Source organism: Falco rusticolus, chromosome 6 (assembly GCF_015220075.1).
Source record: "Falco rusticolus isolate bFalRus1 chromosome 6, bFalRus1.pri, whole genome shotgun sequence".
Lineage (NCBI taxonomy): Eukaryota > Metazoa > Chordata > Aves > Falconiformes > Falconidae > Falco > Falco rusticolus.
In genome coordinates, this window is record NC_051192.1 from 20456946 (window position 1) to 20478824 (window position 21879).

At 47.6% G+C, this 21879-nt stretch overlaps 1 pseudogene; it reads right to left on the reverse strand.

The window, feature by feature from the left end:
- Positions 1–12448, reverse strand: LOC119149885 (annotated as a pseudogene).
- Positions 12449–21879: the final 9431 nt, after the last annotated feature.

Below are 21879 nucleotides of genomic sequence, written 5' to 3' on the forward strand. Positions count from 1 at the left end.
TCAAGTCTCCTTCTTATCAACAGGCTCCCAGCTTGCTTCTGACAGTCTTCACTATGATCAGAACAGAAATCCTCAGTGTCACTGCCATCCGATTCCTTCAAACATGTCTGCAAGAAGAGGTGAAGTCACAAATCCCCTCAGCTGCCTCATTCACACAGCCAAGGGCACTCCCCGCTCTGGCCATGCTCAGTGCTTGTGAGGGACACGTGGGTGGCTCCACAGCTCCCCATACGAGGAGGTAAAGCATTCATGACTATGTAGGAGCCACTGCTTGCTCTCAAGATGCAGAGATACCTCCAGGCAGCATGAGGACACGGCACATGGACAGGAGGGGAGCAGGGCTGAGAAAGCATAGGAACAAGCTTAACCACTCAGCCCAAAAGTAAAAGGTTGCAAACTGTGCATTGGAAAGGGCAGTGTGAGGGGGGGCACAGGGACCGCCGCTGCTGGAGCCACACTGCCAGAGTTGGGATGTTAGAGGCAGTTACTTACAAAGTCATCCTGGTAGTCCATCGGTGGCTCGGCCAAAGGGGGAACAGAAATGGCAGATGTCCAGGCGCAGCTGCAGCTCTCTTACCTGCCTGCGCAGCTGCTCCACCTCCTGCTTGTAGCTGGCCTTGATCTGCCACAGCCTGTGCTGAATCATGGCTGTGGGGAAGGGGAGCCCGTCATTGTCCAGATAGAGAGGAGGCACAGGAGAAGGGCATTTTGGTGGCAAGTGCTTGGGACCAGACGCTTGTTTCAGGTGGCAGGGTAGCCATGAATGGCTGGGCTTCCTTGCAGGGCCTGCAAAATGCGTGCCGACATGGCCAGAGCAGACTGAGGGTTTTGCACCTTCCCTGGCAGCCCACTGGCCACTGAGACACAGGCCCGGTGCCCACAGAGGTTTTCTGCTTAACCTCTTGCTACAGCAGCCATAGGAGAGGAGGTATCTGGGTGCAGGCTCCCCACTGAGGAGTGATGTCACCATTCCTTGAAAACTGTCCCAGTTGGACCCCAGGAAGAAGAACTCACTGCTTTGGCTCTGGGAAATGGGCTTGCGCCATTGATCTAGGGGGACTCTCCCCAGCCAGCCAGACTCCTTGCAGGGCGCACTCCTTCCAGCGTCACCTTTGCTGTTGTCTTCATTCAGGCAGTGAATGCCCAGGGCAGGGCTTGGGATGTCATGTCAAGGCCCTTTTGGTGCCAGGGACACCTGGCTGCGAATGTCTTGGCAGGTGGCACTTCTCATGGGGCAGTCTCCTCCATTGGACACCATGCCAGTAGCCTTCAAAGGTTCCCGAGGACAGGTTTCTAACTGGAACTTTCTGGAACTGGTGGAAACCCTGTCAGTGTTTTCTTGTCTGGAAGAATTTGGAGCTGGACATGTGCCATCCAGTTCCTCCGTGTATGTTTCACTTCCCTTTTCTGCCTCCAGAGAGCCACTGCTTGCTGGCACAGAAGCCCAGCCACTCAGTTGCTTGCTATGTCCTGTGCGCTCAGCATGGCTGCTACAAGCGCTGTTGGCTTGCAGGGGAGCGTTTTCCTCTTGCTCCTCCACCTGCTGTGTCTCTCCTGCACCCACCGCACTGCCCTTCGCTCAAGTGTGGCTCAGCTCCCTCAGCAGCGGCATGCCGGGCTTCCAGGCCCACCCAGACCTCCTGACAGCAGTTATTCAGGTTGGGATCACTAGACATGCGGGTCAGTGGGCTGCTGGAGTCACAAGCCGAGAGGAGGTCATCCATAGATCTTGTCTTTAGTAATCCAGAACCCAAAAGCAAAGCAAATCTCACAACAAACCCCCTGAAACTTCCCTCATTTCAGTCAGAACTGAGGTGAGGGACGGGAAATGTTCCTAATTACGGATCAAAGGGTGGGGGAGGGGCGGTGCAGCAGCATGAGAACAACGCTATAGCGTGGCCTTTGCCATCTGCTTTTTTAGGTGCAGCAGGGAGCTGCACACATTCTTCTCCAAGTGGCTGGGACAAGAGCTACAGAGCTCTTGCTCTCCACAGGAAAGATGAGAACAGGTAAAACAGAGGGACTACAATGAGTGAGGAGGTAAAGGCAGCCTGCGGGTAGGCAGCAACTTGGGCCTGGAGCTCTAAGCTCTTACCTATCCAAACATCTGCCACTGAACTCCTGGCTCTGAGGTCAAGGGTCAGGTAAATGTCCATGCCATCCTGTCCCAGAGGATGTGGCGAGGAAGCTGGGAGATACACTGCTGTCCAGACATGCAGCCCTCGCACATGGCACACTGGATGCAGCACCTGCAACCACCACTTACAATCAGAGATGAACGCAAAAGGAAACCCCTCCAAACACTCCCCACACAGTCCCTGGTGCCTGGCAGATGAAAAGTCTGGAAAACTGGGCCAGGAGCTCTACTGACCTGCTCAGACCCTGGCATATAGAGAAGATTGTGGAAGTTCTTATTGCCAGCCCGTAGGAGGGACCACACGGAGCAGGTACGCTTGTAGATGTTGTGCATCTCTCACTCGCAGGGGCTGTTCCCAAGGAAGGTCCCATAAAGGCAGGAATACGTGTGCTGCACCAGCTTCACCTGCAGCACTAGAAGGGGAACAATTGTCAGGGCCATTGGGAAATGGTGTCTCCTGTCTGAAAGGGAAATGTCTTGCGCTCCTCTGCGGTGGCTCCTGCACTTCCTACCCAGCTGGTGACCCTACTGCTGTCCTTTTCCACACAGAGCAGGACAGAGAAGGGACAGCAACAGGAATCACTTAAAGTGAAAGCAACAGTCAACTCATACCATAACCATCCCTCTATAACCCTAACGTGTATTATTTGATAAGACCGAGATTAATAGCCATTGTTTCCCTAATGTATTTTTTAAAAATGTTTCAGACTCATATTGCTGAGATATGCAAATTAGGCTTTTAATCAAAACAGTGCTGCTGATGGTATCTGAATTCACTGGGCTAGAAAGGGACGTGCAGAAGAAGCAATTGAAAGAAACCAGAGAATATAAACCCTTTGTCACTGTGCAGTCTGTTAGGTCCTCTGAGCCTGCACTGGGAAGGGAGGAAGAAGTTACAAGGAGCTAACAGAAGCCAGCAGTAGTATCACACATACAGACCCAGGTCAAAATAGCACAACTGAAGGGCAGGGCTGGACCCACACAGTGAAGGTACGTCAGGAATGCCAGCAGAAAGTCCCAGCACTACTCAGACACTTGGACATTTTTAAAGAATTCAACTTCTGTCTTCTTTCAGCTACAACACTTTAAAACATCATGGCCTTCCCTCTGCCTCTGCTTGCATCTGGCATGGGATAAAGAGATGTTTGCACGCATATCTCTTACCAAAAAAGCTTCATTAAATTCAAAGAGGCAAGGAAATTGCCAAGAAGCTGATGAACAGCATCCAGCCACTGGAGAAACACTGGGCACTGCTCATTCTGATCTTCCACCTTCTCCTGGTCACCAAACCTGTGACTGAAATCCAGCCAATCTGATTCAACAGGCACCTGGAAGCCCTGTAAATAAAAGAAAAAACTAACTGCTGACACTCTTCTGTAGGCACATAGCAGGATAAGGCAAGGCCCATCTGCCACTCGCGCAAGGTAAAAGCAGGCCTTCTGAAGGGCTGGAAAGGAGGCTGCACCTGTGGTTGGTTTGGGAACAAACCTGAATGTCAGAGGTTTCCAAATACAAACTAACAGCTGTTATTTCTATACAAGAAACAGCTTGGAAAATACGCACAATTAGGAGCAGAGAACCAGCTGAACCTTGAACACAAGAGGTTATTTACCACAGTACTTCACCAAGCTGAGCAGAAGAGTGACGTACCATTCATCGAAAACAGGCAGGAAAAGAACATGGAAAACCCCAACACCCACAATTGTAGCTCTGAAACATCACTAAGCTTACTGACAAATGTGACCCTGCTCCTTTCTCTGGAGACTCAGAGACAAAAGCTGCCTTTGAACAGACATGAATGAGCAGCCCAGCACAACCCACACCTCCATGGTCCTGTAGTAAGGGTCCAGAAGAACCTTTGCCAGCGCTACAATCTGCGGAGTCCCGTCCCAGCTGTCTGAGCAATGAACCAGCACTGGACGCCCTTCTCTTTCAGCTGCACTGGAGACTAGCACTGCTGCCTTCAGCATGACAGAAAGGTGCGGCATCCACTTGGTACTCTCCAGGGCTGAAAGCCAGCTAGAAGGTGTGCAAAAAGCAAGAAAACGATTGCTTAGCTCTCCAGTGGGAGGATAAATAAATAAATATACACACATACACTTTAACTGAAGTCTTTTTGGAGTCCACAATGAAAATCAGTCTTTTCTAAAAGATGCTCAAGAGGAGCCAGCCAGCCTAGAATAAGCACAAAGAATTGAACGCCTAACTTCAAATTTTCCTAGATACAACTCTACATTTTACAAACCCTCAAAGGACACACACAACCAAGTGACACTGAGGCAGTGCTGCAACCCCTTCTGGATTACCAGGGGTGAAAATAAGCAGTGTTCAATCACTGTGGGCACATTCCCTCCATTTTCTGAGGTAGAAACCTGGGACAGGAAAAAGGAAAAGGGAGGGAACCCCCTCCAGGACATTGACATATATGATGTCAAACTCAGCTAGAGAAAAGTCACTTACTGGGGTCTGGCACCTGGCTGCAGACAGTACGTAGATACTGCAAAATGTTCCGGATGGAGTCAATGTTGGCCATGCCCATGAATGTGACTTCACACTTTGGGTAATACTCTAAACGCAACAGAGATGCAAACATTCAGAGAGCTGCTGTCACTGCAGCTCTGCCTCCATACACTTAGTATAGCTGTTCCCTCACAGTACCATTTCTGGTCTTCAGCAGTAGGTAGGCAGTTTTTCTAGAAAAGACTTGTGGGCCAGCAGCGATAAATATGGAATAACAGACTGCACGAGCAAGAAGGGGAATGTGGTGCCAGAAACTGAGTACCAAAATGCTGACACCCACACACCCACACACCCCCTGCTGTGCTCTAGGACCCCCTTGACAAATCAGGTTCAAGAGGAAGATGTTCCAGGATGCACTTAGCCCTCTGTACCTTCACATTCGCAGCCACCTCCCTTTGCTCTGTTGGCCACAGCCACAGTGTAGGACCTGGCATCAAGAATCAGCAGCTCCTGAGGAGTTCCTGCGTTCTCCACACCTGAACACATGGTCAGGGATGAGTCTGCAGAGACAGACATGGACTGAGCTCCCAGCACCTCCCTCCCTCCTACAACAGGCCTCCAGTACCCCCCAACACTGGCTGTGAATGAGCCCAGGGACCTGCCCCACACACCGCTGTTAAGGCATGACAGGGCACAGATTATCGACCTGGATATTGGGTTTAAACCTTGCATTGTGACAGCCCTGTTAGCAGCAACAGCAACACTTAGGTGTAAAAAGTACTGACTAATTCATGTTTAGGAGAGCACGGAAGGGAGTGAGCTGTCTCACCGAAGTCAGCATCACAGGCCTCGCTGTCGTCACTGCTCCCGTTGTGTGGCATGCCACCAGATACCTTTACTCCAGGGTTCAAGGAACAGGCTTTGGCAACAGGTGCCACAAGATACTCGTCATCAGCATTTCGCCAGCACCACCAGCTGATTTCAGGCTGGCTGCAGCATGCAATCACTGCCCCATTGCACACGTCTGCAAAGGAAGGGAGAGCCTAATGAAGCCTCACCTGGAGAAGTGAGGAACAAGCCCAGCAACCTCTCCTTAGGTACAGTCCGCACCTGTGCAACCCTCCTCACTGCCTTGTCTGCTGCATTTACTCTTGCATTCAAGCACTGAAACAGGGGGCAGGGCATTTCAAATAACCATTATTGAATAACAGCAGCAGCGACACAGAAGCTGTCACTCATGTCACGGCCATGAGGAACACGAGAAGACAGCACAGGAGCGGCTAATGGAGCTGGAACAGCTGGCAAAATGAGATTGCAGAGGAGTAGGTCGCTGCAGCGGCTGTTGGGAGCAGCCGGTGCCAGTGGATGGTGACAGCTCCGGGGTCAGCTGCAGCTCACTGGGCCTCACCCCAAGGATCGAGGGCTGTGCCCGGGGATCAACTACCACTGAAATGATCGGGGAGTTTCTGCAGCCAGGGGGAAGCTGCCAGTTATTTAGCCTTCACTAAACTATTTTTATTTATAATGATATACAAATATATACTATTATATATAAATATATAATATATAATATGCATATTATTGTATATAGATATATAAATATCTAAACATTAAACCACAGGGTTTAAATAATTATGGTTGTACTTTGGTAAAGTAATATTTATTTTAATGCTGTTCTGTTCTTCCATTCTCCTCCTTTTTCTTCCTCACTTAAAGTATATACTGGTTGTTAAACCATCTCATTTATCACTTCTAAGCTGGAAAGATTAGCTCACTCCCATCAGACTGGTTAGTTTCTGGGTGGAGGCCTGAGCTGGTGTTTATTAAGAACCCCTAAAATGTGAAAACAGCCTACCCTGGCTGTTGCTTATTGATGCCTGGCAGAAGGCCTGAGGTAGGAATAAGTGTTCTTTTTTCACATGAACACACCAGTCAAGTCATTCACAAGCAGCCTGGAAAGGGAATGGGCCATTAGGTGACAAAGTTGCTGGTGATACAGAATTATCCAGGAGAATCTATGGCTGTCTGGAAAAGGTTGCAAAGGATCTTGTGATAAAAAGAGAGCACAGAATTTAATATAAATATATGTAAAGTATTTACAGATGACCAAAGCATAACCCCAGCTATGACACAGAGCAGTTCAGTACAAATCAGCAGCCAAGCCTCAAAGACTTTGAGGTCACTGTGGAGCTCTCAAATAGCCTCAGCTCAATGCTCAAAAGAAGCAAAACGGTTAAGAATGTGTTAGCAGTTATTTAGAAAAGAGTAAGACAGGAAAAATTATGGCATCACATCTTACGCATCTTCAGAGTGACAAAAATTTCTCACCAATCCATCTCAAAAAGGATAACATAGTACTCAAGCCTCCAGAGAAGGGTGGCAAGGACAATCACAGGTATAGAAGAGCTTTGCTATAGGGACAACTTAAGTAGGAAACAGCTCCCCACCACAAGAGGAGGACAAGAATGGGTGAGAAGCATAAAAGGTCATAAAAGATATAAAAAAGTGCATTTGGAAGATTAGACTTATTTTTCCCTGATAGAAACACAAACAGGTACTGGAATGGTCATGATATATGTTCAACAAGTATTTTCCAGACAACAACAAAACAGACAGTGGACTCACTGCCACAGTGCAATGTGGAAGTATAAATTGGTTCCAAAATACACTGAAGTCATGGAAGGTGGGTCCACCAAGTGACCATGAAACATGACCACACATTCTCCTGAATAGTTGTTGTAGGAAATCTAAGATATTGGCTGCTCCAAAGATGCACCGGGAAAGAATACCTGCATACCTGTCACATTTATTACACTTCCCCAAGATGCTGCTCCCAGTGCCTGGCTCTCCTTGGAGACAGGGTAATAAATTGGACAGCCCCGCACCTCAGTTCTTTACAAGAGTGCTTGCCCCTCCCTATCCCACCACCCCTCATGCAGCACCTCTCTGAAGATGAGCTGGAGTAATAACAAAGATATAGATAAAGCTCCTGACAAACAACATCCAAGTATTTTTCTTTTATTTGTAGGTCAACAGCTCTGAAAAAGTTGCATTGGTGGCAAAGCAGGGGATGTAATGCTCTAGATCCTAAAGCACATACCAGCACACACCTCAACCCATTGCTCAAAGGCTGTTTAGCTGCCAGCGAGGGCTATTAGAAGCACTCCTGAAGGTATCTCTTTCTCATGCTGCCACCCTGTAAGAGGCCCTGCTTTTCCACAGAGGATGACAGTGCCTGCTCATGTTATTTGCTGTAAGGCAGTACACCAAGAAAATGCATCAAGGCTTTGAACTCCTCCTAACAACGGTGCACAGTATCTCAGCAGCAGCTACCATATTTTTCAGGAACAGTCTTGCTTCTCGAAGACAATGTTCCCTTATTCTCCTGAGGCAACTTATCAATAAATGCAGAAAACGTATTATCGTTAGTGACACCTCATAGCCACTAACGATGAAGACTTTAAATTGAAGACTTCCAAAGAAATAATATTCATGTTCAGCCAAGTCAAAATACTGTGAGCTCCTTTTTCTTTCAGTGCTCTCTGCTGCTGTTCTGTTTTGCAAGGACTTACAGAGCAGTCACTCCCAGAAGATCTATTCCTGTCTTCAGGATCATTCAAGTATGGTTAATACAGACAGCAGCAAAGGCTTTGTTTGTACTAGTAAATGAAACTGAGCCCAGGTGTGGACTTAAGCACCAGCCTGTGATCATCCAAGCTTGTTTGTTAGCACACCTACAGGTTTTGGCCTGTGCCAACCAGCACTTACCCAAACAATGCCTAAGCACGTTTTGGGGAAATGCAGGTGGTGTGCCAGGGACTGCTCCCAACAGGCATTTGGATGCCATGGCACTGTTTGGGGTGCAGAAGGTAGAAGGGTTTAGCTGTGTAGGCCACCTGAAGTCAGAGGTAGCCTGCTTAACGTAATACTACAAACACTGCCAAAGAGTCGTATTACATTCAGAAAACTTTGTAGCACAAACTTCTCAGCACGGCAACAAATGCTGGGCAGAGGTTGGCCTTGAGGTAGCCAGTTTCAACAGACATAGTGACATGCCAATAAACACAAGGAGATATGGCCACCACTGATGAGCATGAAGTCACCAGCAAGCAGAAAGTATAGCAGGTGCCAGCAGACAAATCAAAACCGCAACCGAGCTTGCAGTGAGCTTCCAGGTCAGGGAGGCCCCCATAGCTTGACTCTGCGTTCTCCTGTAAACCCACAAACATATGAACCATTTCTGGCCGTTGCTGTGGAACTTTTCTTCAAAGGAAAAAGCTCCTTTCTTGAAACTGGCATGGCAGAAGGTGCCATAGTGTTTTAACGTATGTGGACAAAATTAATCTTTAGAGAGCCTCAGTTTACTTTTAATTACTCAAGAACCCAAAGCCAGAGTATGCGGTGCATTTGTACTTTATCAGTTGAGCTTTTACTCCCAGATTCGTTTGGAGCACAAGGCTAAAGTGCATCTGATACCATCAGTACATGCCATTTAGCCCATAACAATCATCCAGAAAGCATCAAGTAACCTCTCTCTGGCCATAAAAGTGCTCATCCACAATGCAAAGTCAAACAGCTTAGCTTGAAACAAGAAAAAGCTGAAAGAGGGTTTACACAGCTGTCACCTAAAGGTTCCCAGCTGAGAGGCATGTATACAAGTGCTTTCATTTCTCAAGTCTCAACTAAACTCCTCGCTCACGGGCATGATCTGAAAAGCCTGAGACTGAGCGCTCAGCCATGGTGCTGGAGCAACACTCACTGGTTTCCCGCCGCTTCCCCGACAGCCACTGCAGCATGAACAAGGCAAGGTGATGCTGAGTGTCTGTGAGGAGCCCTCTTGCTAACATAGTCTCAAGGTCTTCTCAAGGTGGCTGTGTAGACAGAGAGTAATAAGCGGCTGGCATACAATGCCCGTCTGCCTATGCAGTCAGCTAAATAGTTAATTGCATCCTTGGCGTTGTTTTACAAGTGAATTGTGCCTGAAGGCTCCTGCATCTCTGCTGTACTTCACTGAGGACTCAGAGATGGAGACCTGAACTTCTGCTTTCCCTAACAGCTAAATTATACTTTTATAGAAAACTGATAATGTGGTACCTTTGGTGTCATGTTGTATAGATCTGCGACCCAATGAATTCAGAGTTGCTCTCCAAAAGGTCTGAAGTCTACCAGTCTTACAGTTACAGAGTCCCCTACAGGGATGCACACACTCCAGCGGGGTTCTCCACTCTCTCCTGAACTATGAGCGAGGAAGAGGAGGAACTGAGTGTAGGGCTTTTAATTTCTTCCCCTTTCATGCAGCACAAGGCACTCCAGAAGCAGTCATGGCCCTCACGGAGCCTCCTGGCCAAGACTTCAGTCTTGAGGGCAAAGGCTAAAGAGTGCATGAAAGTGAGAGAGACACAGGGGCAAGCACTTGTCCCACCTTGTAACATCACTTGTCGGCATCTTCTAATCTGATCCCAGGCTGCAAAGGGTTGCAGCTCCACTTGTAAATTACTGGGTACCATTACAGCGATACTATCAAGCAAGGAACAATGTTAGAGCAGCAAAAAGACACGGCTTTGCCCTCAGCTGGGGAGGCACACTGGGACAGTCTCCAGCGCCAGACCATTTTTAGCAAAAGCAATCACAAATACAATTAACTTCTTAGCCGACTTGTCTACAAAGAGGGAAGAGCTCCATACAATAAGCAGCACTCATTATTACTCTGCTGCAGAATTTAGTTCTTCCAGAAGTAATACACTGTTTTGCCAGCATCTAACAGCAAATCATCCAACATGAAGATGCAGAGTTAAGGTACCTGTAAGTGCACTGGTTTTGTTTCCTGGCTTTTGTGCTTCCCAAGGTTGTCCTTTGTTGTGCAGCTCTGATACTTTCAATTTTTTTATATATTTGGATATAGTAATTGCTAACACAGAGTCTAAGGCTAGAAATCACAACATATATTTTACAACATGCACACTGGCTGTGTGCACCTATTCCACCACCCTCCCATTTGCTTCAAATATGTCAGTCTCCCTGAAGACACATTTAATGAGAAACCACCCCCCTACCCGGCAAAGCCCTGCTTTATTTGCTGCCTAGCCTCCTGCATCCCCCTGGATAGATTATTTTTGGAAGGCTGACCAGGGAATATTTACCAGCTATTGAATCAACAAAATTCAGCCACATGCAAACATTTCATTCTGTTACCTAAACGGTGTCAGAACTCTCAGAACTCCATCAAAACAGAAGTGATTTGCACTTCAGTATTAAAAGTTATGTCCAGGCCTGAACACCTAGTTGAGAGCTGGGCCACACAGCAGGCTCCTTTGGGCAAAGATTTCTTTTCTAAGCAGCCATTATGCAAGTACCAACCTGTGAAAAAATTTTTAAAACTCAAAGAGAGAGAACCTTGATCTGACATAGTGCTCTTGCTGCATGTCCCGTAGGAGGAAAGTCACCCACATCTTTAGATCTAATGGAAAGTAGGAAAGAAGCAACAAGTGCAAGGTTCTGCATGTGGGCTGGGGCAATACCAAGCACAAGCACAGGCTGGGCAGAGAATGGATGGAGAGCAGCCCTGAGGGGAAGGATTGTGGGGTGTTGGTGGATGAGAAGCTCAACTTGGCCCAGAAACGTGTGCTTGCAGCCCAGAAATCCAACCGTGCCCCGGGCTACATCCCCAGCAGGGCGAGCGAGGGGATTCTCCCCCTCTGCTCTGCTCTGCTCTGGTGAGACCCTCCCTGTGCAGTGCTTGTCTTCTCTGAGGCCCTCAACATAAGAAAGACATGAAGCTGTTGGAACAAGTCCAGAAGAGGCCACCGAGATGCTCAGAGGACTGGCGCCCTCTGCTGTGTAGACAGGCTGAGGGAGCTGGGGTTGTTCAGCCTGGAGAAGAGATGGCTCCAGGGAGACCTTAGAGCAGCTCCCAGTACCTGAAGGGGCTGACAGGAAAGCTGGAGGGGGACTTTTTACAAGGGCCTGTGGCAAGTAAAGGTCCTTAGTAGAGGTCAGAAACCAGCATTGATTTCACTTACAAAAATACATGGTGGTGACACCACAGGCACCGCTGTATGGGTAAAACACAACTTTCAGGTACAGGCAACACACAAGGTGAGAACTAGCAGGGTCAGTCATTCTGGTGGGCAAAGTCTGGATATGTATTTTAGCTGTAGCAGAAGCCCAGTAACCCACAGCAGCGTGAGTAAAACCTTACAGATTTCACAAAAAAGAAAAAAATCATGTTTTCGGCCAGATGTTTAGCATCACAACATGTGACTCAACACATTCAGCTTTATAACATCAATTAAGATATGCAATAATCTTCATGGAATCCACTGACCACATCCAAAATTAAACATTAACACAACACAGCTACAGATCGTGACTGATCTGCACCATCCCCTCTCTCTCACCACAGCCTGCAGGGCTGGGGGGCAGGAACACGAAGTGACAAAACACACAGGTGGACAGCTCACACGCAAAACACCTCGTCGCTTCGGCTATAAATCCGCAGCCAGGAAATAAAACCAAACGCATTGCGCTGGGAGCTGAAGCAGCAAGGAGGGCAAAGCGGGGAGAGGAGCAGGAAGGCAAGGCAGGTGGAGCTGGGTAACATGCAGCTGCTCTTCCCTGGAGCAGCTTTCCTTGAGCTGGAGTCACCTCCGCAACTTTTGCAAACTCCCCTTCCGGGACGATCGGCTCCACTTTGAGGGGGATCACCCTGATAAAGGCTTTCTGTGCTGCCGACCTCTCCGACTCGACCGCCGCTGCCAGCACCAGCCCTGTATGGTCCAGTGCTGCCTGCAGCGTCACCATGAGCAGCCAGGGCCAGAGGACAGCCAGCTGCAGCTGAGGGCCAGCACTCATGCTACCAGCTGCAGCAGCAGGCTCCAGCCACACATACCGCTCAGGAACAAGTTCTCACCCTGCGGTGGGCTCCGGCCATCGGCGAAGCTCGTCGGCTTGCCCAGCATGCGGTCCCAGCAGCAGGGAGGTGGGAGAGTGGGGACAGAGCGCCTCGGTCACCGCCAGCACTGCTTACCGCACAACTTCTTCAGTCCTTGCCATCACCGTTTCTCTTCCTTGGTGCCACGTGCTCAAAGGCCACTGGGAGCTCAAAGGCATATTTTAAACAAACAAACAAAAAAAATATCCTGAAGTATAAGTCCCTCCTCCAGCAGATAAATCCCAAAAGGTCAGCAGAACAGGTTGCAAGCAAGAAATCAGTTCGGCCCTACAGGAACACTGGGGCACATTAGGAACGTGCCGGTCCCACAGAGATGAGGCCCCGGGAGATCTCCCTACGGACGTGGTGTCCTCGTGTTTCCCACCCAAGGGTTAGGGAGATCCACAGGTTCAAAACATCCATCTCAAATACCCCTGAGAGACACCTCACCTTCTCGCCAGCACTTCTGACCACGTCAGCTCAAGCTCTTCCCCCTGAATGTTACCTGCAGTTACCAGCGACCTTCTCAGAAATTATGCTGGAGGTGTTGCTTGAATGTATGGTGAAAAGGAAGTTTGCTTCAGTACTGTTCTGCAAATCGAGTCGATCCCTTCCATCCTGCTCCATCCTGCCAGAAGTGCTTCTTTCAAGTCTGGAGATCAACTTTACTCTTCTCCGGGCAATCCACGTTCCGAGTCTGACTCCGGGTACAGTTCTCGAGAACAACTAATAAAGCTCGGAGCTTCTCTTCAGAATTTCAAGTTCCCAGGAAATAAAAAGGCTCTCAAAGTCTTTGGACGTTTAGATAGCACACCAAAGAGGTAGCAAGCAAAAAGTTACAGCATCTCTGGTTTCTCTCGCGCTTTTTCTGTGCACGCCCAAGTTCTGGTATGACCGCTTCCACGCGCACATTAAGAAGATCCCGACTGAAGGCCCCACAAAATAAAATGTAAAGTTCCATCGTCTGCCCAAAGGTCCCATGAAATGTGTCGAGGAGCCTTCTTAATGTAGAGAGCTCAGGCAGAGGCTGTTTTCAGCTAAACCCAAAGTTACGGTGATCGCACAGCCATGAGGAGAAAAAATGGTTTAAAAATTATAAAATAATCTGCAAACCTGTTAGGCAGCGCGTGCCTGCTGGAGTCTGCAGGGGCCGGGGCGGGTGGAAACTGGGCTGTAAATCCTGGGCCAAAGTTATTTCCAGCAGCTTAAGAAAACTGCGTGGGTCTGGTGATGTCTGCTCGCGCTCTTTAAAAAAAACCACCACTACCCCAAAGTCGGTATTTATAATAAAAAAAGGTTAAAAGACAGCAGGCAATCCCTGCGGCGCGCAGGCAGCAGGCAGGCAGGTGCGAGCAGAGCCGAGAGCACTCAGCAGGGTCAAGGGCAGCACCGCCGCAGGCAGCGCTGCGGGGCCGACGCGGCGGAGCGGAGCGGAGCGGAGCGGACTGCCCGCACGCAGCGCGAGCCCAGCGCACCGTCCCCCCGCGCGGCGCCCCCGCTGCCGCGAGCGCCAGGCGCCGGGGGCGGGCGGGCAGCAGCGCCGGGCGCATTGGCAGCGCCGCAACCCCCGCTGCCCCGCCCCGGCACAAGCGCGGCGAAGCCCCCCCGGCCCGACCCCCGGCGCCAGCAGCTGCGGCCGCTCCTCCCCGGGGCCGGCCGGCGCGCTCCTACCCGCGGACACACCGGGAATGTGGAGCAGCCGGAGCCACCGCCCCCCGCTGGGCCGGGACCGCGGGCTCCCCCTCCCGGCCCCGCCGCCCGCCTGCAGCTGAGCGGGACGGCACCGGGGCGCGAGGGGGCAGCGCCGGGGCCGGGGCCGGGGGCCGGTCCCGCCGCTGCCGCGCCCGAGGCGCTGCCGCCGGGAGCTTCGGGCTCAGGCTGGTGCTAGAGGCCCGGAATTCGGCGGCGGCTCCGCGCTGGCAGCGCTGCCCGGCGCGTAACGCTGCAGGTCAGACCTGAACCTCGGCGTGGGGCTGCAGCCGGGAAGCGGCGTGCGCGGAAACCCCGCATAGCCTCCGCAGCCGCGCAGAAAGCGCGCACGGTCCGGCGCGTCGCTGGGAGCCGCCGCCGCGGCTCCCGAAGAAGGGCCAGGGGCCGGGGGCGACTCGTTGCGCGCAGCCAGGCTCGCCCCTGCAGCCGCCCCGCAGGAACTGGGACATGGCGCAAAGAAGAGCGGGCCGCCTGCTTGGAAACTGCTCCGCCGGGCAGCGGCCAGTGGGTGATACACGTGTCAGCAAGAACCGCTGGAACAGGAAGCAGCCGTTTCTTCCAGCTGTGATATGCATACCCTTTGTCAGCGAGAACACGGAGAGAACACCAATGCGACACCCGTTGCCGTGTCAAAGCTTAATTTATTGCAACACTGCTACAAGTCTGACAAGGGAATCCAGCTGGCAGCTGCTGCACATCTGTCACCTCCAGAAAGCACCCCCGCTTCCAACGTATGTCCACCAGCAGACGGAGGTCTAGGAAGAGAAGGGAATACTGAGTACATATCAGTGCTTGTATATGTTTCCCTTGGCAGCATACTATAACATACCCTTCCAACGGCAGACTATAACCTGATCACCCGAGGCCTACCCTGCCTGGGCAGGGGTACAACAGAACACACAAGGGAAACCACATCCCACCCTGGTCCCGTTAACAGGACTATCAGTAAAAACATCTTATTACAGAAGTTGCTACTTATTTTAAAATACCTTATTACAAAACATCTTATTACAAAAGTTACTACTTTTTTAAAAATATCTTGTTACAAACCATCTTATTACAGAAGTTACTACTGGTTAAGAAATATCTTATTACAGAAGCTGTAATTAAAGGTTTCGCCTCAGTTCATCTTACTGCCCGGTGCTCTCTTAGCACATCCTGGCCACAGCTGGGAGCTACACAAGCCGAGGTGGTCCTGACAACTTCTCTGCTCCCTTCTCGTGCGTTTTGCTCAGGTCTGGCTCGTATGAACATGCATGAAGCCATTATATTGATAGTTTAGGTGCTCTTCCACATGGATTTCCTTAACACCACAAACAGAGGATGTGCCCCCTTTATCCTTTAAACAGTATTTTAACATAAACACAAATGTATAGCTATTAAAAACTTAAGATCTGCTATCAACGTAAGTACAATCTTCCTCTAAAAGTTTAAAAAATATTTTCAAGACATAATTAAAACAGAGTACTAGAACAATAAATAACAACAATAATAATAAAGAACTTATCATTACAGATACCATTAGCATCAAAAGAAAATTATTAAACCAGAAGAATTCCCCAGGAATGTAAAAGATCAGCAGCTGTGACATACATACAGTTGCTGGTGAAACAGAGAGCTGGTTCAGGAAGGAAGAACATTTCCTGGTTAATCACTTAGAAAATTAGCTCATCTTTCCTTTAGCTGCTCTCCTGAAATCTCTGACCCATTCAGACCCAGAATCTTGCGACTTTCCAATGCTTTTGTTTCATACACGACCCCAGTAAAGGGCCACAGTATGACTTCAAGCAAAGACAGCGAGAACACCAACCACCGTCTATGCTGAGCATACTGTAGCTCCCAACAACATTAAATAAATAAATAAATAGTTAAATAGATTCCTAATAGACCACTAAAAACAATTTGCTTCCCAGTAAGGATTTCTCAAGAAAGTTTTTAAGGTTTCCTGTTTACAAAAAGTTCAGACTTTCCGTATCTAAAGAATACAAACAGCTAAGTAATTACTTCATATTAATTACCCTGACCACTAGGTGCTTTATAACTTGACAGGTAGAAAATGTAATGAAAGAGGCCTACTAAACAATACCCTACCAAGTTGGAAAGAAAGCAAAAAATAGTGGTGTGTGGAGGGGGGGTTTGGTTGGTTGTATTTGGGGTTTTTTTTTGCTTTCTTTTGGGTTTTTTTTCGGGGGGGTGTGTGTGTTTTGGGGGATTTTTTGGTTTGGGTTTTTTTTAAACACAGCTGAAATGATCCAAAGTGGCTGTAGTGTGCAAAGCTCCACTGCTGCTGGGGTCTGACAGGGGAATCCAGCTGGCAGCTGCTGCACATTTGTCACCCACTTCTCACTCACTTGTTTCGTCCTCCAGAAAGCACCCCGCTTCCAAGGTACATCCACCAGCAGACGGAGATCTAGGAAGAAAAGGGAATACTGAGTACGTATCAGTGCTTGTATATGTTTCACTTGGCAGCATACAGAGCAATTGCATTTCTATCAGGTACTGTAAAATATGCTTTCAAAGGCACACTATAACCTGATCACCTGAGGCCTACTGTTTAAAGAAATAGGAATTCTTCCAATTTTTCAAAAATTTAAATATAAAACCCCAACAAAGCAGATTATAAGAAAAGTGCTCCCATTCTTCAGTATGTATTATTTAGACATGCCTTCGCTACCATGGATACCAAAAGTCAAACATTAATTACTATGAATCCTTGGCAGTATCTACAGAAAGGCCTGATCTGCTTGTGCCATATCCCTTTGTTTACTCAGAAAAGGCACAATTGCCTCAAAGCACAACACAGCCAGTGCCAGGATCCTAGAGAAAACTCATAGCATCACAGAGAGGACAAACAAGAGGCTCCTTTTTTGACAAATACCTCAATCAACAGCAAAACAGAGATACTTCCAATGTGCGGCCAGATCTTGCAGGTCAAGAAAGCGAACAAGTACCCTGATAAAGTCACAACAGCGCTACCACTGCAAACATCACCCACAAGAAATGTAACCTCTAAACAGACACATTCACATTTTCCAGCCTCTGTTCTTTCTCTGTACTACAAAGTTCCTGCCCAATAGGCATCACTTTTGCACTTTCTGACATCTGCCTCCTACCAAAGCAGACTCTGTTGGGAACGCATCTTGAAAATACATAGGGATAGAGAAATGAAGGGGTTTGTAACAATGCACCTCAATTATGTCAAGTTAAGACACAGGGTATAACATCCACTCATCCCAAATAGCAGACTGCCAGGACAGGCAATTTGAAATTCCTTCAATGAATATATAATGACGTCAAGGTAATGGCAACTGAGCTGGAGCAAGAAGCTGCTGCTTGGACTCCCGAGAGCAACTTCGCTTTGGGCTTCACACATATGTTCAAGAGTTCAGGGCCAGGCTTGTCCCCACATTAACTTTTAACACCTTTGTAGGAAGAGATCTCACTGTGACCTGCTAGGAAAACTAAATGAACAGTAACAATATTTTTGGCTGGAAGGTGCAGGCAACAGTTCAAGGGAACAGATGATAGCATGGGAGACCTTGCCTGAATGAAGATTTCCCCTTAGGAATTGCACCTAGAAATCTATTTACCTTGGAGGGAATGAGAGAGAACGCATAGTGACACAAGTGTAGTGGCATGGGAGTGGGTGGCAAATGTCTAGGGCACCTTGCAGCATGATAGGGATGGATTCACCTGAGTCAGTAGCACCTCAGTATTATGTCTGCATTCTTGCAGGGAAAAAAAGAAAAAAAGTCAGAGAGAGTCATCAGATTATTTTAAGGACTAGACGACTCACAGAAAATATATGGTCAGCCATCGAGAAAGAAAGTTTTTTTCCTTAATGTCTCAGCATCAGCTTAAATGCTTCAATCCAGAAGTAACAAATTCCACCTGCTCCATTCTGAGATCCCTATTTCCAGAAAGAAGGGCTGCAAACAAAAGTTCCTCCCATCAGAATCTGGTCCTTCTCCCGTGCTCTTTTAGAAGAGGAAGCACAAGCCACAGATATTAGGTCCACTACAGCTATGTTCACTAGCTGAGTGTACCTGTGGAGCACAATACAGAGGAGATGGGGAAGGAGACTCAAAGTATTTACAGAGTTCCTCTCAATCATTTGTGAAGTCCAAAAGGACTCCTGTTGCAAGTGTGTAAGCTGCCAACAAAAGCTGACAGATTTATTGCAAAAATCCCATTTTAACAGACGAGCTCAGCTAGAAAGTAGTGGGAAAAGCAGATGCATCATCAGCACCTTCGAATCTATGTCCTAAGAGCGAGCTTGGGGCTCAAAAAAAGCAGCCCCTGAAAGGTGAACTATTCCTTGCACCTCCATGTGATAAACATGGCAGGAGCTAGAGCACCATACCCATTGCCTCTCAAGAAAAAGAGTGGGAAGGGAACAGATGACACAGCCTGTAATCATTTGCAATGATGTATCTTAGTGCTGAGTTAAGTTCTGCACCCTCTGCAGCTTACTCTGGCTCCCGGGAGGACTCAGAAATAGTTGTTGTTCTCCTGCTGCTACCAAAGAAAACTGGGTCCCTCTGCCAGATTGTCAGGCACAAAGCAAATTAGTGCATAAGGAGTAAAGATATGGTTAAAGTGAACACTTGCATCCAAAACAAAGGAAGAGGAGGGTTCTTCACCCACTGTGTAGTTAATCTGCATTAATGACATTAACTTACAAAAACCACGCTGGATGCTAAATGTTTGCACAGCTTCAAAAAGTGACTCTAAAAATCAATTGAAGAAAAGGTTACTGGGGCCTTTTCTGCTTAATGGTACAGAAATGCCAAAGATACTGTTGGAGACAGGACAACGAACTAGAGACACCTTTCATCTTGATTTTGCTGGGCAGAATGTTCTTAAAACTGGTAAACTAGAATTTAGCTGAGAAGGTTGGTTAAATACATTGTTTTTCCATTTGAAGGAAGCAGATAACCTATTTCAGTGATTTATGGTGCTGCAGAGATGGGCTGGCAGCTATGGAGGGAAACCCCGGGGACGGTGTTTTAGTGAAAGGATGCTTGTCTTTTCTTGCTACAGAATAGCTGTGAAATGCAAAGAAGTCCAGTCCAGCTCTTCAGAGGGAAGCAATGCCTTCTCCACAAAGGCGGGTTTGATTCTTGGTACGTTTTTACAGTTTAACACCTTGGGGTTGGGCTCAGAGCTGCTCCCAGTCACTGAAGTGACTTTTCCTTCCCTCTTCACTATGTACCACATTATATTGGCTCTCACTGTGTGGCATCTAGAACTCGGTGTCACCACGTAACAAAGAAAAGTGAACATGTCAACAGCCTACTGAAACAGATGGAACAAAAGCCTTTTCCACAGCAGGGTGTAATGTATCAAAGTGCAGGCTCAGAAAACTTGTAAAGGAGTGCCCAAAGGAAAACAGGAAAACAGACAGACTCCATCACACTCAGAGGGTAAGTTGCCAAGAAACACCTGGAAATCATCGTGATGCATTTTAGCGCAGAAAGATTAAGAAAGAAGTTTCCAAAGTCTCACAGAGGACAGGAGGTGCTGACAGACAAAGGTGTAGTCAGAGCCTCAGAAGTCAGCTTGCACTTGAGCCTGCCTGCTTCAGGCTTACAGCTGACGCGCAGCCGACAGGCTATGCCAGCTTGGAGGCTTCTATCATGCACCCAACTGATTTTGGGCTAGCTTGAGCCTGATCACGTTTGGCTCAGGTGTGCTGCTATCTCTACCTTTTACACGCACACCAAGCCTAAAAGGTACAACAGTGGAAATGCAGACCTGGATGACCGTCACATTTCCCAGAGAGTAGACTATGCCAATTGTTGCTAATTAGCGTTAGCATAACAGTGTTTCATCCCTGTGGAACAATCCCATGGGAATGCTTTCCAGCATGTTCCTGTACATAACTTTACAACTGGCATGGTAAGCAAATGTTTTGCTTCAGATATGAAAGCTGAGAGGTTTGCTAATGATCCGTGATACCAGGAAGTAATTGAACAAGAACTCTGGATTCTGTGTTTTAAACAAAAGCTTGTCTTCTTTCAAGGTGGCATCCGACATTTTTTCTGACCTTCCTGACAGAAAGACTTTATTCCTTACTTAAATATTTGAAACTGATGGGCATTATGAGCTGAACTATTAACTAGCATCATGATCTGGAATCTAGAAACTATCCTTTGAAGTGAGCAACAGCTCTTCAAACTCTACCATCAGCTCTTTGATGAACAGCTGTGAGGGAAACAGCTTCTTAGAGAATTGCAGGCTGAACCAAATTCTCCTCTAGAATGGATCCCAAGTACTTTTTGTGTCCTCTTACGTCTCTCTAATCTGTGGACATTTAGGTTTTTCCTTCAGTTACTAGATTTGTGAAGTTTTTAGCCTCAGATACTCTGCTGCTTGTTTTTCTCGTGTTTCAGGACATGTATCAGACTGGTACAATGTATTTAGTGATCTGAGACAAAGAGTTCAGACTTCTACACTGACTTCATCAGTTTGGTGGGATGTTTTTTTTCCCCTGGAACTTCCATAGTTACCTCATTACTCAGTGTTTCCTTCACAGCACTGCCACCCTCCAGCAAACACATCTATGGACTTAATCTCGACACTGTGACATCCAGGTTTCTGACACAACTCCCAGAACTTCAAGTTTTATTTACTTACATAATTTATACCCTTTCCCACATCAGAGTAATTAGCATAAGTGTATCTATAGAAGTGTGTTGGTAAGTACACTAAGAGGTTGTACAAGTATAATATTTTAAATGAAGGAACAATGAGGTACTTACACGGCAGACAACAACTAAATTCTTCTACTCTCCCCTTTCTGTAATAGCTAGTTTCAGAGTAGCTGTCTCCATAATCTCTGAGAAAACGTAGAATCTTTCTTACCGAGGGAGTTGCCTGTGTCTGAACCGCGTCTTTTCCTGGAGAAAGATTTTACAGATGAATCTGTCTGTTCTACAGATTCGTTCACAGGCTCAGTTCCTGAGGTGAATTGTCTCTCTTCTGTCTCTGATGTACTGGATTCACTTTTATCACTAGTATTCTCCTTAAAAAAACACAACACAACAACAAAAGAAATAAACCCAAAGATCATTCAATGTTACCTTGTAATAAAAATGGTTTAGTTCAGATCACTTGTCACGGAAGAGAGAGATGTATTCTAGCGTGGGTAAAACCAGGGGGAAATGACACAGATCTTTACTATTAAAGGGAACCTGTGGATAACTGACTAGCTGAAAAGGGTCACATAGACATAGTCCAGCTGGCTGGACAAAAATGCGCATCGCTCTCAGCTTATCTGAAGTAAAGCAAAATACACTGTCTTTGGCTGTCCTTGTTACACAATAACAGGAAGATTTTGGTGGGAAAAGAATGTTGCAGGTGGGAACAGATAACTACAGAAGAGAAACAAGGGGCGGGCTTCGTATTTAGGCAACTAACCAATAATGAGCTTAACTTTTGTAATATGTATGAGCTAATTATAAGAAGGCATAAAAGGTGACTGTAAGGTACAATAAACGAAGTCTGCTGATCACTCATATTGAGTGACTGTGTCTTCCCTCCGTCGCGACAGGAACCCTCTTTTACTGCTGCAAACACTGCTCATCCTATGTTATTTTCATGGGTTGAGCCCTTCCAAGGAAGCTTTATGTGGTGCTGT